The sequence below is a fragment of the Panthera leo genome, chromosome B4 (genome assembly GCF_018350215.1).
Source record: "Panthera leo isolate Ple1 chromosome B4, P.leo_Ple1_pat1.1, whole genome shotgun sequence".
NCBI lineage: Eukaryota > Metazoa > Chordata > Mammalia > Carnivora > Felidae > Panthera > Panthera leo.
Window position 1 is genome coordinate 79,714,937 of NC_056685.1, and position 19,499 is coordinate 79,734,435.

At 41.9% G+C, this 19,499-nt stretch overlaps 1 long non-coding RNA gene across 3 annotated transcripts in view; it reads left to right on the forward strand.

Moving 5' to 3' along the window:
• The window catches only part of LOC122224627, an 87,727-nt gene that overhangs the window by 61,302 nt on the left and 6,926 nt on the right, over nucleotides 1-19,499 (forward strand). For 2 of the 3 annotated variants that reach the window (XR_006204872.1, XR_006204871.1), the window contains exons 3-4: nucleotides 15,002-15,182; nucleotides 15,347-15,429. This is a non-coding gene — a long non-coding RNA (uncharacterized LOC122224627). Of the gene's footprint in view, nucleotides 1-10,465; nucleotides 10,633-15,001; nucleotides 15,183-15,346; nucleotides 15,430-19,499 lie in introns of those variants that run through there. The other variant, XR_006204873.1, reaches the window with a different exon arrangement.

The following is a 19,499-nucleotide window of genomic DNA, read 5'->3' on the forward strand; positions in this document are numbered from 1 at the left end:
AGGATCTCCAAGTACCTATGGAGCCAGATGTGGAAGAAGGAGACTTGGGAGAGGAGGAAGAGAAACTGAGGCCCATGTTAAATGGAAAAGATTTTGGTTGCTCAGTAGCGGGTGGGTGCCAGCTAGTTTATTGTTCTGGGTTGAGCAATTTATGTAAGAAGGTGTTGGTGTGTGTGTGCATGTATGTGTGTTTCTAGGAATTCAACCCAATGGCATCACTTCGGTTTATCTAGCAACTTCTCCTGGAAGACCTCTGTGACTTGCTGAGAGCCCTCCTGCTCCAGGCCCTCCTACTGCTCCGCAGTCTCTCCTAGTTTTATTTTCCTCCTCTCCTCAGGAATTGAGCTCAGAACTTGCAGTATGTCTTGTCCTTTGCCTGAGGGGAGCCTCCTGAGCCTTGCTGACAGATGTCTCAGTCTGGGAAGCTCCAGCATGCTTTGCTTAGTGTCTCTCCGCCAAGACGGCGCCCGAGGTACCCAGATGTCAGGGCCCCAGTGCTTCAGCTATTCCCCTAGCCATTTCCTGATGCTGATGGGATAGAGGAACAGTTCCTTTGATAAGACTAGGAGGGGCTTAGGAGAAGAAATACAAGAAAGACTCTTGGGTGCACTAGAAACTTCTAAGTCTGAGGTCAAGGTAAAGTCACACAGTACTGCACAGTGCCTAGAGAATGGACATAATTGTTCCATGGTATCTACAATCCTTAGGAATGTAGTTGACTCCAAAAAAAAAAAAAAAAATCTCTGCTCAGATTCCTAGGAGGTGATTCTTGATTACATCTTTCCTTAGGTGTTGACATTTTCTATTTTCTAAACCAGATTATAACTCTTCTAATCTGAGCCCAAAGAAAGTGGACCCACCACTAAGACATCTAGGCTAACCCTAGGACCTTAATGCATGTAAGTAAAATAGTAGAGTTCTATTGTCTCTACCAACTAAAAGTCCACTGACTAAACCAAATTCCAAAGTAGCTCTATCCCAAACCCAATCCTTAATCCTGATCCTGAAATTAAGCCTAACTCAAATCCCAATTCTGCTCCCCTCCCCCGCTTTCACTGCATGGAATGATTTCAGGGGAGGAGGGGTTGGGGAGGAGAGGGCAAGATGAGGAATGCCTCTGGGGAGAAGGAGGAGGAGGAGATCCAGCCAGAGCGACCTAGAGGAGCCAGTGTGGTATCTGGGAGCCTGGGGCATGATCCCGGTACCTGCCAAGCCATGAGTCACGACATCATTCTCCATGGCATTTTGTTGGGGGTGTGTCTGGGCTGGCACCTGGTAAACAGCCTTGCTTGGAATGAGGTGCTTCCCCTCTGCCCCTCTCCCTAATTTGGGGACAAGAGAGAAGTCTTCTGTCCTGAGGGTCCTTCTTTTCTCTTTTCTTTGAGATTTCGCAAGACTCAAGCAAAGCAAGAGGAAAGACTTGGCACTTTGTCATTAGTTGCAAAGAGATCATGGAGAGACTAAATTACTGAGAATGCAGAGTCTAGAAGCTTCCAAATGTGAGGTGACCTCGTCCAGCTCCCTGAGCGTCATCCCCCTCAGGGACGCAGAGTTGCTCCACTTTGCCCTGTGCCCTCTCATGACAGGGCTTATGCTCTACCACACCTCCCTTCCACTGTAGCTATTGCCCAAATCCAGATAGGCATCCAGGGTGGCTGGATAGAGATCTTTATGGGAGTAAACCTGTGCCTGTGGATGAAATAACAACCGGAAACACCTGGAGCTTTTTCCTGAACCTGGTACCTCTCCCCGGCTAACTTGAGTCATGATGTGTCACTTTTCTGTCTATCTGACCCTTACTCTTGGGAAGGGAGAGAAGGAGCAGGACACTAATGACTGTTTCCTGATGTTAAGGCATGATTAGGACCATTATTGTTTAGTCCTTGGGCAAGCCAGACAACCATCAGCCTGACTCTAAACACATGTAGTTCAAGACAGTTGCTATCCTCAGGGCTCATGGAAGCTCCACTCCTCCCCCCCTCTATCCTTAGCCCACAACTGCCAATCCTGCTGTAACCACTGTAGATAGGACTTGGGGGAAGGGGGTTGGTGTGCCTGGTTCTTTGGTGTATTCCCTCTAGGCCTCATTTTCATGCCTGGAGCAGAATTTACACTCCTCTCCCATTGCAGATTTAGCTCTTGTCCCAGCCTCCTCCACAGGGTTTGGAGGCTAAAAGTCCTCTAAAACTAACTAGGAAGTGACAGTGGTAGGTATTAACATACAGTTCTTTATGAAAGACTGCAAAAGCTCCATTCTTTGAATGACACACAAAACTCACTTTAACCAAGCCTGACTCCCAGGTGCAACCCACTTGGAAAAGACCAGCATTCCAGTTTGTTGAGGATTTCAAATATGTAATATGATTTAGAAAAAAGTCAAAATATGGGAGTCAAAGGGGCTTGGGGTCAGAGTTCCTGCCAGCTGCCTCCTTTTTCTTTCTTATAATGCTGAAATATTATAGTAATAATAATAACTAACATTTAAATGGTATTTTACAGAGGTACCTTGGGGGCTCAGTCGGTTGAGTGACCAACTTCAGCTCAAGTCATGATCTTGCAGTTTATGAGTTCAAGCCCCATATGGGACTCACTGCTGTCAGCCTGTCAGCGCAGAGCCTGCTTTGGATCCTCTGTCCCTCTCTCTCTGTCCCTTTCCCGCTTGTGTTCTCCCAAAAATAAAATTTTTTTAAATGGTATTTTACAGTTCCAGGGTATTTTCATTTATAATCATACAATAACCTTGTATGCTTGGAATTCTTACCCTCATTTTACAGACAAAGAAACAGAGTACTTACATGATTTCCTTAAGGCTATGGAACTAGTAAGCAATAGAGGTGGCATTTGATCAAAGTCTAGTGACTGTTGTCAGGCTGTCGAAGATCATATGTCCAACTATCACAAGAAGAGTTAGGAAACCCTTTCTGAAGAATTTCCAGGGTGGGGAATACAGTTTCTAATGAAATCATAAATGCGTTCCTAATTCATAGGTTCAGGATAAGATGGTCTTGGTGTGACTCCCCCCCAGAAATGAGGTATAAAAAACTAAATCTAACCCCATTGTCAAGACAATATTAAGAAAACTGGGGAAGACGTGCCATCATATGCAAGCTAATAATATTTTATTGATGAAAATTTGGATGTTCTAATGAGTGTGATTTAGAAGGAAACTCCAGAGGCTCTAGGTCACCATTTCTAGTCCATACAGTCAACATGTGGATGCCCTGTTCTTAAACAATCAGAGGAATAGGAGCCCACTGCAATTTTTGATCCACCTGCCAATTTTATCTTAGCCTGATCTAAATCTCTTTTGCTACCTTCTCACTAGATCTGTTAGTGGGATTGGGGGTAGGGGGGATATTTCTGCCTGTCTGTTTATCTCTCTCTATCAAGATTTGGAAAGCTGTCTAGAAGCTTCTAGTGTAATATCCACTTATGGGTTTATAAATAATTCATTCTTTTCAGGCTTCTTCAGCCTAAATAATGTCAACTCCCCTGGCTTTTTCTTCTCACATCCAGCTTTTGAATAATACTGGTTGTTTCAGGTCTTTCGGGAGAGGTCAAGTCTCCTAGAATATGAAGTGCTATTATTTCCTTCCACTCTGATTCGGGCTGTTCTTGCTTTTGCTTCCTTGTTGTAAACACTTCCCAACAGGACTTCCCTCCTTCGATTCTCTCCCTCATAACCATCCCAAACTCTGTTGTTGTCTCCCTAAAACATAGTCCTAATCATGCCACTTTTCTTCTCTGCTCCATAGCTACCTTGTTGAGTGCACACTATGTGTCAGGCACTATCACTATACTAAGTGCTCCATATGCATCATCTAATTTAATCACCACATCAACCCTATGTAGTATGCACTTTTGTTTTCTCTGTTCAAAGTTGAGGAGACAGAGACACAGAGTAGTTATAGAACCTGCCGTGTCTCATGACTGGAAAGAGGAGAGCTTAGATTTAAACCCAGACCTTTGCAACCCAGAGTTCATGCTATCCCGATACTGTCTGTATATTTTTAAATGTATCTGTCATGTCTCCTGATGACAGGACCAGTGATATCTGTCATATCAAGTGCTCGGACACCACCCTATTTAGTAATGTTCAATAAATGCTTGTTTATGATTATGATGATGTAGGGAAAAAAAGCAGTTCTTGGTGAACATGATAAGGAAGGGAGAATTTTAATTGTGATTATCCAATTTGCTAAGGAGAACTTAGACTTCTTGTTTCATGTGGACTTTGCTGAATCCATTTCAAGAGCCCCAACTGTGCACAGAGCTCTCAATTCAGTGGAGGAATCCTCTAGGAACAAGACTTACTTTCTGTTCTTGGGGAGCTCCCAGGCTAATGGAGCCCCCAGACACAGGCATTTTTATGGAATTTGCATGACTGTTGCAGGTTCAGACACCATCTAACAAGAGGTTGGACGCTCTGTTTTGCATGATGATAGAGAGAGATGGTAAAAGAGAGACTACAGATACTCTTTGGTGTCTCTAGCTGTCCTTCAAGACATGTAGCCTGGCTGCAGCACAGAGAATTTGGGCCATGTGGATTGCCTCCACTGGTGGTCTCCAGTCTGCCACTTAGCAAGGTGAGGGGAAGGGCAGTGATGATTTACTCTAGAACAAGGCAAAGAGGCTGAGGGGACAGGGAGAAGCTGCTTACAGTTGCAGGGCAGCAGAACCGAAACTACAGGCAAGGTCTCAAATGAACCCACCTGAATGTCTTGGCTTCACGGGGGTAGTGGAGATAGAGAGGTAGCCCCATTTCCATGTCAGAATGGCTCCAAACCCTGTGTGTCCTCCTAGCTCTCGCCACATGCACTTTGCTTCACTGCCTGCCCTGAAGCAAGAGCTGAGGTCTCAGGTTTTGGGGAAAGTGAGGTGCAGCGTCGCCTGACAAATGGGTGGGTCCCCCCCACCCAGTTTACAAGCCCAGGGTGGCTCCCTCCTAACACCCTCCCTCTCTTTATGGCTCTGCCGCAATCTTTGATGTCTTCTTCTGGTGAAGTGGTTCTGGGGTAGAAAGAAGCCAACCTCAGCCAAAGACGCCCCGCGCACAGTGGTGCTCAGGCCAGGGAAGGGGCTCCAGCGAGGAGGTCAGGGATTTAGCATATGGAGCCGTCAACCAGACAAACTGACACAGAGTGTCTTTTCAGATCTGTGTCTCTTTGGGAAATATCAGTGTTATATTCGGTCTCTTTCATGGTGATAGAAAGAATATGCTTGGGCTTTGGAGTGACCCAGACATGGTTCAAACCATAGATCCTCCACATTTGAGTTTTTTGACCTTGGGCAACTTACTTGACCCTTCGAGCTTCAGTTTCCAAATCTGAGTTGAGTAATAGACAATTCATCTCACAGGATGTCATGAGAAAGGACTAAAATGTGTACAGAAAGTGCACAGTAGTGTCTCATATCCAAACTTGCTCCGGTAATTAAAAGATAAGCTCCTCTGTGTGCAGGGATCTCACTGGCTTGCTCTCCTTCATATCCCTCTCCCTTCTCCAGCACCACAGGCCTCTCTGCCCTTTCTCTGCTTGGGTGGAATGGCGTTTTCACTCAAGCATCCCCCCCTTTCCTCAAAGATGCACAAATCCCAGGATCTGCACTGATCTTCTCTGTCATCAGCAGGCCCCCATCTCGAAAGCCATTTACCTGGAGAATCCTGTAAACAACCTCCTCTTCATAGTTGGCAGTTTTTCCTCTTCTCTGCCATGCTCCCTCTCTCCTCCATTAAAATGATTTTATTTGCTTTGCTCCTATTCTTATCCATCTATAATTTTTATTTTATAGTCACTCCATAATGGTCTGGGGCCATCCCTACTGAATCACCAACTGGTCTTACTTTAAGATTTAATTTGGTTTTATTAAAATTACCAAAATTCTCCCTGGGCAGGTGTAGACCTGGCCAGGGCAAAGCTCTCTAGGCTGTTGACTATGAGGTCCCTCCCCACTGGTAGATTTCCAGGCTCTTCAGTTTTTCATTCAGCCACAGCAGGTGAATGTTCCTGGTGCAGGCAGAGAGAGAGAGAGAGAGAGAGAGAGAGAGAGAGAGGGAGAGAGGGAGGGAGAAAGCGCACACACTTGCTTTACTTTGCCTTATAAAGTCTCAGAAAATGGGTTTCCCACTCCCACTACTTTTACCTATCCACTTCTGCACTTTTTTGAAGGAAGAAAATGTTCATCCACCTTCCTTTTGCCTTTCTAAAATCATAAATGGGTGCTCCTGGGTGTCTCAGTCAGTTGAGTGTCCCACTCTTGATTTTGGCTCAGGTCACAATCTCTAGGTTAGTGAGATTGATCCCCACAACAGGCTCTGCTTTGACAGCACAGGGCCTGCTTGGGATTCTCTCTCTTTCCCTTTCTCTCTCTGTCCCTGCCCTGTTTGCGTGCGCTCTCTCTCTCCCTCAAAAATAAAATCAATACACTTTAAAAAATCATAAATGGATCCCAGGGTATCTGATGTAAATGCAATTGAGATCAGTGAATGCATCTCAAGTGTCAGGATTGTAGGGAGGAAACATGTACATGGATGTGTGTGTGTGTATGTGTGTGTGTATGTCTAAATGTAGCTTGGAGTGTAGATGTCTCCCATTTAGCTGTGAGAACATAGATCTACACTGCCTAGGGAAAGAGCTTCAATGTATTTTAAGTGGCTAAAGAAGCTGCCCACTATTAGCCACTATGCCTGCCCTTGGGAGTATAGACACATTCTATGAAAATGTAATCTTTGGTGTGAAGTCAGTGACAGTAATAGGTTTTAGCTCCTTTACATCTTTACTTTTTCTTTTCAGGGAAATGGGGTAGGAAAAGCTTGGGAAAAATAGGATTTTCATTTAGATCTTCCAATACGTTACTTATTCTCTTAAAAAAAAAGAGAGATCTTGGGGTGCCTGGGTGGCTCAGTCGGTTAAGTGGCCGACTTTGGCTCAGGTCATGATCTCGCGGTCGTGGGTTCGAGCCCCACGTCGGACTCTGTGCTGACAGCTCAGAGCCTGGAGCCTGTTTCAGATTCTGTATCTCCCTCTCTCTGACCCTCCTCCGTTCATGCTTTGTCTCTCTCTGTCTCAAAAATAAAAATAAATGTTAAAAAAATAAAAAAAAAGATCTTCGTTAGATGCATAAATTTCAGTGATAGGGCCGTTGGACCCAGAAAAAGTAGAAGAGGAAATAGGATTCAAAGAAAATGAAAATAACAAAAGAAACGTCTTGAATTAGATGTCTTCTATTTACCTTGGTGGATGATCACGGACTGTCCCTCAAGGCCGCCAATACATGTAGATCCCTTTGAGAGGTAGAATGCAGGATGAAATCCCTCCCATCCCAATTCCATGGACATCTCTGTTTTGTTCCCATGTCTGAAGAGAGACATTTTCAGTTAATAAAAGAATGTGCCTCTGTCTACTTTCCTCTCCCTGCCCCCTCCATAGTCCTAGGATGCAGGTGAGTATTTGCTCACTTCTGTCTGTGTATCCACATCCCAAATACCTCCTAAGGAGCCAGGGAAGAACTCTACAATGGGAACCATGAACAGTGCATGAAGCATGAGGCATGAACAGTGCATGAACAGAACAGTTACTAGAGAATCTCATAAAAGTCGGTCAGAGGGCTGTTGGGCTCAGAGCTCCGTTTTGGTCTCAACTTCTGCTCCCTGCCTACAGTTTTGCTTGGCTGGCATCAATCGACGCTGAAGCTGCCTGTTGCTTTTAAGGGAAGAGGGACTACAGCTGGGGTGATGAAGAGTTAGTTTCCCACCCGGAACAGTGGAGGGTTTCCACCTCTCCCGTAAGGACCCAATTTTGAATCTAGAAGGTTGAATGAGAAACAAGACCGTTTGAGGTAGCCTAACACCAGGCATTTGAAAATAGACATTTTTTTCACCATCCTTCTTTTCCTTTAAAAAAAATAATGTAACTTGGAAGAATATGATTATCCTAAAACATTTTTATTTTTTAATTAAAGAGGGTTCATTATGCTACCCGTCTCATCTCGTCCCAGAGGAGGGAAACCCTGTGTTCAGCAAGTTTGCTAAGAAATAATTATAGGTTCAGATCTTCCCCAGGCCCCGAAATTCAATTAAAAATTTTTTTTTTGTTTTAAGTTGCTTGCAAGTCACATGGTGTGTATGTGTGCACGCGCGTGTTCGTGTGTGCGCGCACGCCCCAGTTCTCCTCGTAACTGCTCTGGGAATGGGTTCCCGGATGTAAGGCTTCTAAAAGACAAGCATCCCCCTCCCCCCTCCCTGACCCACTTCCAGCCCAGTTTCTTCAGCCGTATCTTTGTGAGCGGGTATTAATAGGGTGAAAAATGTTTCTGTGAAAGGAACCTTACTTTGTTTTGTGTTGGTTTGTTTTCGGCTAGCATTGCCCTGATCGTCTCCCAGCCCCCAATCCCTGGGATACCTCTTATACTGAATCCCTTATACTGAATTAGGTCAGTGTACATAAGTGGCTCTCAACGCTCACTGTGGATCAGAATCAGCTAAGGGAACGTTTAATCAGCCTAATGCCTATTTCAGGATGTATGGATTCAGCTGGTGTGGAGTGGGGTCTAGGCATCAGCATTTTTTAAATATTTATTTTTGAGAGCAAGAGAGAGAGAGCACGAGCAGAGAAGGGGCGGAGAGGGAGGGTCAGAGGATCTGAAGCGGGCTCTGCACCCTACCAGGGAGTCCCTGGGCGTAGGTATTTTTTAAAACTCCTCGGTGCTGGTGTGCAGCTAACATGCAGGGTTAGGGACCCAGTGGTGGGGATTTGGTGATTAGTAAAGACACGCAAACACGGTCATGAAACCCAAATTCAGCTGCCTAATTTGACTTTTTGGCTCATTGTATAGTTATTTTAAATAATGTAAGTGTAGGGGCAGAGTGCTTATCTGTCACTTCTTTTTTTAATTTTTTTAATTTAATTTTTAATTTTTTTAAATTTACATCCAAATTCGTTAGCATATAGTGAAACAATGATTTCAGGAGTAGATTCCTTAATGCCCCTTAACCATTTAGCCCATCTCCCCTCCCACAATCCCTCCAGTAACCCTCAGTTTGTTCTCCATATTTATGAGTCTCTTCTGTTTTGTCACTTCTATCCAAACTCTGAGTTACAGTTAAACTTGGGTGGGACGGAAAGTCATGGTTGCTCCCCTCTTCCGTCATTCCAAGAGAGGGGGCCGTTCTATTGTAGGACTGTTCCAGTCTACATAAAGAAAAAAGATTATTTAGAGAGGTTATTGTATAGAGGACAGACCCTGCAGGAACATTCCAGGAACTTGGGCAGCATTTATGGGTTCATTTAAGCCATGATCAGCCTTCTCCCGGGTTTAAAGAAAGTAGCTAAAAACCCCAGGCTTCAGGGTACAAACCCTCCTGGCAGCCAGGAATATGAGAAGAGAGAAGGCAGGACTGTGTGAGGCCAGATTCACACTAGATAATAAACCAAAACAGACATGTCTAATAGAAATCCAATAAATGAATTAATAAAATAAATAACATAAATGTGCCTATGAATCCCCATATATCTCAGCATATAAACATATATAGGTTATATATATTGGTGGCTTACCTAATGTTTATGTGCATGTGCATAGATTTAAGTAGAGTGGTATATAAATATATTTATATAACCTCACTAGCTCTGTGGGGCATGGAGGTAATTATGCAGATTTCTCAGGCATAGGTTTTGGAAATTGTAGCTATTTTCATATTTTGACTGAAAATTTCACTGATATCTTGATGCTTCCAAGTACTTAGACATATCAATTATGTATATATTTTCTATTTTGTAGGTAGATGTTTGTTGTCCATATAAACTTTTTTCAGAGAGAGGGTACTGAGTCTTTATGGATAGCCAGAGTGAGATTATTTCAGACTCAAATAATCTACTTTGGGTCTTAGCTAATCTGTGCTTACAAATTATGTAAACCAGTTCTAAAATCTTTACTTATTTGGTGTTACGTAGAGGTTCCCCCTAAAAATGTGAACCAGTTGAATGAACTTCATTTTGCTTTTGGGGGTGCAGGTGTGTGGTCAATAGCTAGTAGGACCTGTTGGGTCCACTTTCAATTATTTTTGCACTCTTGAAGGGAGAAATAGCGGACAACTATCCAAGAGAGAGCTAAGAGAAAAAATTCAGTTTGGCTTTGTGATGAAGTCAGAATCGAATCTCTCATTCTTTATCATCCTCACACACATAAGCACAGGTGCGCACACATGCAGGTGAACGCACACTCCCTTTTGTCAGACTGTACCTAATGTCTTTCCAGGCTGGACTGACAGAAGCCCGATGGAGGAAGCAAACCTAAGCAGTCTCCAGAGACAAGAACAGACTAGCACACATTATCCACATAGGAGATACATGCTTACATATGTAGAGATGTGCTTTTGTCCCAAAAGGGCTTGCCTAAGACATTGTTTACAAACAACTACAAAATCATTATCTAATTTCTATGACATTTCTGCTTACCTCCCAGTTTGATTCTGTATCTGAAGCTGGGACAGATATTGGAACTGTGTGTCTCCAAACTGCCTCCAGAGTCACACGGTGGAGAGCAGGAGGGAAGCCATCCACTACCACCTTCCTGTCTCCCGCAGACAGACTGGGCTGAGCCAACTACAGAGTCTTCCAAGACACTGCTTTAAAGGTCCATTTATGACTATATTTTATGAAAAATAACATAGATGAGTTTTAATAAGATTCCTCTCTCTCTCTGGGTTGGCTCAGCAACAACTTAGCTTTAAATATGCATCTCATTCCCCTAATTGCTCCTTTTAACTTGTTGGGAAAACCAAAATGATAAGATAATATAGAAGAGAGTTTTCTGAATTGTTTGGTCACAAACATCCCGCTTTATTAAATACATCCACATGAAACAACTTTTGTTGTTTTATTTGAATTCACTTTGGCTTGGGTATGTAGGAAGAGAGAGTCAAATTGCTCTGTTAGTTTTCATGGATGCTGTTCTATTTCATCCATACTACTGGTGATGCCATTCATCAGAATGTGGACATATCAGATTTCCAGTTTTTACCTGGGATGTATGTGGTCACATACCAATAGTTTTGTACCAGCAGAATGAAGTGGGGCAAGGAGTCCTGTACCAGCTATTCATTTACTCATTCAGCAAAGATTTATTGAGCTCCCATTATGTGCTAGGTGCTGTGTGCAGTTCTAGGGTAGCAGAGAACAAGGTCCTGTCCGCAAGGTACTCACAGTATTCATGGAAGAAATGGGCATGTTGACAAACAGGGATAATACAATGTGTAAGGCATAGTGAAAGAAACAATGCATGAGGTATTATGAAAGCACAAAGGAGCAATCGGGGTGGGGGCAAGGTGAGGGTGGATTCTCAAGGGGGAGCAATTGATGAGAGTTAGAACTTTATTTCATTCATCGTTGTTATCTCCTACTCCTTCGTATGATACCATGCTCGTTGAATGAATTGATCAAGGGTTGGTTAAGTCTCTTTTTTTTTAATGTTTATTTTTGAGAGAGAGTGAGAGAGACTGCTAGTGGGGGAAGGGCAAAGTGAGAAGGAAATGGAGGATCCAAAGCGGTTCCTGCTGACAGCAGAAAGTCCAACACAGGGCTCAAACTCACGAGCTGTGAGATCATGACCTGAGCCAAAGTAGGACGCTTAACCGACTGAGCCACCCAGGTGCCCGGATTAAGTCTCTCTGCAGTGGCAAAAGCACTGTAATAGGAGTCAGTAGGTCTAGGTTTTGGTCCAGGGTCTGCAACTGCAGTTTGTGACTTGACCCTATCACTGTTTGTCAAGAGGAAATTAGGAGAAGATCCTGGATGAATTCCACATCTCCACTTCCCTGGCTAAATAAAATATACTGTCTCTCCACCCAGTGTATGAATAATACATAAGAAATAAAGCCAAGATTTTCATTCTATGATCCATTCATGAAATGTTAGCTCCCTATAACCTTTATCCTTTCCCAATTTTCTGTAAATCTTTTTAAAGATATTTTAAAATTATTTGGAAGAGGATTTATAACTTCAGACTGATTTTTCTTTTTTTTGACAAAAGTTAGGACAGATTGACTAGTACAGAGAAGGCTGGAACCTGGGGAAAGTGAAATATTATAGAACTCATTTGACTTAGTTCACCCAGTGCTGAAAAACAGTTTAAAACCATGCAGTGCTTAGAGCAGAGAAGCCGCAGGCAGGGTTCAGAGACCACATAGTGTCCTACTTCATAGAATACTGTTTCTCTCTGCTTGAGTCTAGCACAGAAGGAGACTGGTGGCCAAAGTGTCCTGACCTGGTTGCAACAGGACGACTCATATCCCTGTTGATCACGTTGCCTCTTTCTTTCCCTTACCACAGGCCAAAGGGAGGAGACAGAAACTAAATGTTGTAGGTCTAATCAAACAACTCAATGTTAAAGCTGAAGGGTCTAATCCTTCTTATAGAATTCTTACTCTTTCTGTCTAGAATACTCTTGTTTACCTCAGTTTTCTCTTCTGCAAAATAGGTGTAATAATTCCTACCCTACTTACTGTTCAACCTACTTACTTCCTTACCTACTTTCTTTTATGATACTTATCACAATTTGTAATTTGTATTTGATTAATATCTGTCTTTCTAATTTGACAGTAGTACTCATGAAGATGGGGACTGTGTTTGTTTTTTCCTCTCCATTTAATTGCCAGCATCTAGCGAAGTGCTTCCATGCATTAGTCATTCAGTAAATACCTTTGAATAAGTGAATGAATGGTATTTTGGGAATCAAGTAAGATGAAATATTTGAAATACTTTCAAAAAATTTTACAGGTGAAACCTGTGTAAAGCATTGTTTCTAGTTAGGTAGGTTGTACATTCCTTGAGTTTAGGAACTAAGTCTTAATACTGTTTATTTCCCATTCAACCTGGCAGCATACTTTTCACATGGTAGGTGCTCTGTAAGTAATTACGCTTATCACTATATTATTTAAAATAAAATTATAATACTTGCAATAAACAATCATCTGAAAGTGAACTTAAGACAAAAAATTCCATTTACAATAGCATCAGATATAATAAAACACTTAGGAATAAATTTAACAAAAGACATATAAAAATTATACTCTGAGGGAGGCCTGGGTGGCTGAGTCAGTTGAAATTCTGACTTCGGCTCAGCTCAGGTCATGATCTCATGGTCCATGAGTTTGAGTCCCACATCGGGCTCTGTGCTGACAGCTCAGAGCCTGAGCCTACTTCAAATTCTGTCTCTCTGTCTCTCTCTTTCTCTCTGCCTCTTCCCCACTCATGCTGTGTCTCTCTCAGAAAATAAACATTTAAAAAAATTTTAAAAATACTTGTAATCAAGAGAGTATGGTCCTGGCATAAAGATAGACCTACAGATCAATGGAATACAATGAGAGTCCAAGAATAAATCCTTACATTTACAGCCAACTGATTTTCAACACAAGTGCTAAGACAAACCAGTGGAGGAAGAATAGTCTTTTTAAGTAGTCCTGTGACAACTGGCGAGCCACATGCAAAAAAAAAAACAAAAAGAATTTTGACTCCTACCTCACACCATATATAACAACTAGCTCAAAATGGATCAAAGACCTAAATGTAAGAGCTGAAACTATAAGATTTTTAGAGATAAACACATGCAAATCTTCATGACCTTGGGTTAGGTAATGGTTTCTTAGATAAATGCTCAATAAGATAGGAAAAATAGGTACATTGGACTTCATCAAAATTTAAAACTCTTTTCTTCAAAGGACACTATCAAGTGAAAAGACAACCCACAGAGGAGGAGAAAATATCTGCATGTCATATATCTGATAAGAGACTTGTATGTACAATATACCAAGAATTCTTATAACTCAATAATAAAAAGACAAATAGCCCAATTAAAAATGAGCAAAGTATCTGAATAAGCATTTCTCCAAATGCCAATAAGCATATAAAAATAGGCCCAACATCATTAGCTCTCAAGGAAATGTAAATCAAAACCACTAGGATGGCTATAATAATAATAAAAACAAGATAATAATAACTGTTGGTGAGGATTGGACAAATTGTAACCCTTACACATTGCTGGTGGGATTATAAAATGATACAACTGTTTTGCAAAACAGTCTGACAGTTTCTCAAAATGTTACACCTAGAGTTACCATGAGACCCCAGCAGCTCCATTCCTAAGTATATGCCCAAGAGAAATGGAAACATATGTTCCTGTAAAAACTTGTATATGAATGTTCATAGCAGTGTTATTCATAATAGCTGAAAAGTGAAAACAACCCAAATGTCGATCAACTGAAGAAAAAGAAAGGGGACTATTCATATAATGGAATATTATTTGGCAATAAAAAAGGAATGAACTACTGATACATGCTACAACATGGATGAATCTTGAAAACATCCTAACAGAAAGAAGCCAATCACAAAAGACCACATATCATATGATTCCATTTACGTGAAGTGTTCCAAGTAGGTGAATCTATAAAACGAGACAGTATATTAGTGGTTGCCTAGAGCTAGGAGTGTTGGGGGCAGTGGGAAGCTAACAGATACAGGATCCCTCTTTGGGGTGATGAAAATATTCTAAAATTGATTGTGATGTGGTTGCACAACACTGTGACTATGTTACAAATCACCGAATTGTACACTTTAAATAGGTGAATCATATAGTATGTGAATTATATCTCAATAAAGCTTTTATTAAAAGAGAAAATTATAATATAGTGCCTGCCCTTAGGGAAAATACAAGGTAATTGAAAAAAATTTTTTTTGTTGATTCTCCATCTTAAAAACACCGGCTGCTCCATTTTGAAAGTTTATGTGTTTATTTTCTATGGGCGACTATAACTTAGTACTTTGGAGTTTAGGGTGAAGTTGCAGGAAGACATTAGAGGAGAAAAAAGGGCAGAGAATAAGGGCGTAAAGAAACTCAAGGAGCTAAGTCTTTTGGGAAAATGTCTGGGAAACCTATTCACTTTCCTAGTCAGTCTAATAGTTAGGAACGGCATCGTCAAGACTCACTAACATGAATATTTTTTATTGAGATTTCTAGTTTTGGTTGTGGTGTTTGGCCCAGCCACCTTCTTTTGGACGAAAGCCACTAAAAATATGAAACATTGACCTCCTGTCCTACTCTAGTCTCTCACATCTGTCTGAAGATCTGGATAATTGGTGGGTGTGGATAGAAAGCCATGGAGGACTTATATCCATCTGGAGAGTGGAAAGGTGAGAAGGAGCTGGGGAATGACTCAAGAGTGGAGTCTAGAACAAAACACTCCGAAAACCTCCCTAAGTATATAATGGGAAGGAAATCTGACATCTTGATGACTGAATTGACTCCTACTATGTTGTAGTTTTGATTCTAGTCTTTGTTTCTTTCCTTTCTCCAGAATCCAAATTTCAGTAGCTGTTACACCCACATGTTCGGAACAGTCCCTTTGAACAGAGCCTGTCCTGACTGAGAGGAGAATAGGTAGGTGTCTGAGGCAGAGAGATCTAAAAAAAAAAAAAAATCTCTGGTCTTCATGAAATTCTCAGTCTGCTGAGGAAAATAACATCCTTATCTTGAATTTTAAAATAAAGAATTAACAAATAGGAAGACTTTCCTTATTTGAAAAAAAAAAAAAAAAAGCTTCCTGGATGAGAAAACATTGAGCTAGATTTTAAGGTAAGTTCAGAATGTGGTTTGGGGAAGCATTCCCTCCATGTTAGGACCCAACCACAGGAATCGCTCTGCCCAGAGCTGGTTAGTCATAGCCCTTTGCCTGCATATCCTGAGTGATTTGATGTGAATAGGTAAAGTCCAGTTAAGGGATGACTGAGTGGGCATGGTAGGGGATACTTAGGAAGTAGAGTTTTGGTTTGACTGGAGAATTCAGTGCATTTGCAGTTGCCTTTAAGGGGAGGTAGGAGCTCTTGTGGACATGTGGGTTACTTACACCAAAACAGACTTGTTCTGCTCTCTGGCCAGCCCTATTCTCTGCTCTTCTTATCCCAACTTGCCTAATTGATACCTTGGCCGATGGTGTCATTAACAATGCTTGAATAATACCCTGACCGGCTGATTTCAAAATGGGAGAGGTGATTAATATGTTGGAAATCTGGCTGGGGGGTGCAAGGAAGGGGATGTCCCCTGAAATAAAAAAAATGGGGGAAGGGTCTGTTTTTGCCCCCATGGCGCATCTGTGGACTTCGACCAAAGGGAAGAACTTGGAGATAGGAGTCTGATTTGCAGCTTCTTTCTGGTTTGCTGATCCCTCTCCATTTCCACTCCCTTACCTCCCCCAACAGCACACGTTCTGACACCTACAAGCTCGTTACATGATGATGACCTATATTTTTATCTTTTTTATGAGCATCAAACACACATCGTCTTGCAAGCACATGTGTTTTTTTTCCCCTATTGACGTGTGAGTGCCTTTGATGGTAATTTATTGTAGGGTTCAGCAGCCAGGTCTTAATTGTACCCTAAAATTGCTTACCATTTTGATGCCTCCAAACCATCCCAAAATGCACCTTTTTTCTGCAGAAGGGTGTGGGGCAGCCTCCTTTTTACTGTCTTCTGTGGTAGAATGTGGAGCTCAGAAAGAACATGAGGGAAAGATTCCCCAGCTGGGTTTCAGGGACGCCTTAGTCCCCAGCTTCTAATTGCAGTTGGGCTGTACGATAGTTTTGCTCTACTCAGCAAAACTGAACTCAGTTTTTCTTCATGGTTTAGGGCTAACATGGCTTCGCTGATTGTTCAGAATGGTCAATGAGCAGTTTCTTCTCCAGCATTCAGACTTTTCAGGAAATTTCCATGGTAGCCACTTGCATCTGTGAATGCAGATGGGATTAGAAATGAGACTAGGGAGTCTGGGCTATGGCATGCAGCTAACCCAAATCATGGAAGTCATTCTGTAATAACCTCTGCTTTGACATCTAACCACTCCCTTACCTGGCTTGAGTAGAATTCAGCATTCCCTTAAGGGATGTTCAGCAGAAACAGAGGAAAAGGAGGGTGAGGAGTGAGGTTCTAATAATGCAAATTTAGCCCAAGGAGAGCTTAGTTCTTAAGTATAATTTGAATTTGGTTCCAACAGTCTTCTTTTCCCTGGCCTCACTTTATCCCTCAGTACAATAGACAGCATCATACCCTAGGACACTCAGATTCATTACAGGAGGATGAGTCAGTGTCCAGAACAACTGGGAATGTAACCCACATCTCATGAAAGTGTAAGGGGAAAATGGAGACTAAAACCCTTACCTCTCTTTCTAGAGAGGCCAAGAGTAGCATTCAGTGTTGACTCTTGCTTTTGTGCTGGAAACTGGTCTACCTATAGACTGAATCCTTGTTAGCTCTTGTTACAGACTGTCCATTCCAGCTGAGTTCATTTGTTCTGTGTCTCCCACACATGACACTCACCACATGTGCTTGCTGGGACTTGTCTCCAAACGTTTATACAGGCAATTCCCTCCTCCTTCAAACTTAGGAGGTTTCTCTGTCCTCTCTGTTCAGCCCTGGCCTTTTCCTCTTTGTATAACTGGCCCTAAAGTCTCTTCCACCAGAGAGCTGCCTTATTGGCCTTAGGTGGCCTCTAGGACTCCATTATTCTATAGTTCCTCAACATTGTATTATTTGCAGTTAGTATCTGTCCTATTGTCTGCCTGTATCCATGAAAAGACTTTTTGTGGCCAGCTGAATGAGCCTTCTGACCGAAAACAAAACTATTACCATCACCTTTGAGGTGAATAAAAATTTCTTTTCTATTAAAGGCCTTTCAAAGTGGGAGATTTTATAGTCCTCCTTGACCTCCCCATTTTTATGTCCAGTGAAATTATATAGGTGGAGATGAATTTAGTAAAAGACAGTAGCTTCCATGGTGGAGTCCATGTGAAATATCATTTTCCATATGATAACTTGAAGTTTATTTGTCCTCAAACTTCAAAAGTTGAATCAGTTATCTGGGAATTTCAAAGAAACATGGATCATCATAATTCATTGATTCTCTAATGAATAATGAATTTATTCTCACTGAATAAAATCCAAACTCTGTTGTGACACTACTTATATTTATGTCTCCATCCCTTCATATAACCTGGACTATCCCTCATGGGTCTATTTGAGGTTCTTGAACTTGTTCTATGCTCTTCTGCCCTCAGACTTTTGCACATGCTGTCCTTTCTCTTTAGAATGCCGTTCCTTTCCTTATCAACCTGCCAAGGTCCTATCCTTCATTTAAAGCCCAGCTTAAAATCTTGTTTTCCAAGAATACTTCTAGATCTCTCTAGTGACAATTATTTCTGTCTCTCCCCCAACTATGATGTCACATTATTTGAACCTCTATGGTAGCACTGTTTTATACTGGAGTAATGTATATATGTTTTTGCCTCTTTTACTAGATGGTAAGCTTTTGGAAGGTGGAGTTTATATATACTTTAACTTTAAATTCCTTTCTGTGTTTAGCATAATGCTTTGCACAATGGGTCCTTAAGAAATATCAGTTCACTGGATGAAAAAGCTGTGTTTTTATGTTTATTTTACTCTTATAGTTTTTCCCCAAACATGTCACCATCTTGCGCTGTCCAAATCAGTCTTTGGGTATTCTCAACTTCTGTCTATGGTAAAAGCAGAGCATCTAAAGTAATCTAAGTTAGACTGCAGGTAGAGCTGAAAAGTTTGAGAAGGCCCTGAAAACAGATTCATCCTTGGAAGGTTTCTGGACTGGGTTGAGATTAGCTTTCCTGCTTGACAAAGGCCTTTTGAAGGGATGTCGTGCAGAGACACTCAGGGAGAAACAAGGATCAAGGGAGAAGCAGCTGAATATTGGAAGAAACTGATTTCTAGGAATGAGATTAGTTTAAGGATTTTGTATGTCGCCAAAAAGGGCTGTGTCTTTGCTTAGAGGTATTCACTTTGTTCTTGGTGCCAAGCTTGTTTCTTTATGCCATGATAATGTCGCTGAGAGCACTTTTCCTGTCAGGTGTCTAAGGAAGGGATCACAGCTCTGCTCCCATTTGCTTGTTGGTAGGACGTGAAGAATGGGCTACTTTTTGACTGCTTATGTTTCGTATACTTAAGAGAAGACAAAACTAAACTTCCCAGGCCTCTTTCCAGTTCCTCCCATCAACTTCTCACTCTCCCACCCCATTAGTTCTCCTGACTTCCAACAAGGCCTTTCTGGTTTTGGTTTTTGTTTTTTAAGTTTATTTATTTATTTTGAGAGAGAGTGAGAGAGCGAGTTGGGGAGGGGCAGAGAGAGAGATTGAGAAGGAGAGAGAATCCCAAGCAGGCTCCGCCCTGTCAGTGCAGAGCCCGATGTGGGACTCAAACCCACAAAGTGTGAGATCATGACCTGAGTCAAAACCGTGAGATCATGACGCTTAAGCAACTGAACCACCCAGGTTCCCCAAGGCCTTTCTGATCTAAGATTAGCTGATAGCCTCTCTTGTTGCCAATGGCCCACAAGAGTCACTTCTTCAGTACCACTCCTTGGTGCTCAATTCTGTAGCTACCTTCTTGCCAAACTCTGGCTTACTATCTCCTCTTTTTCCTCCAGAAAG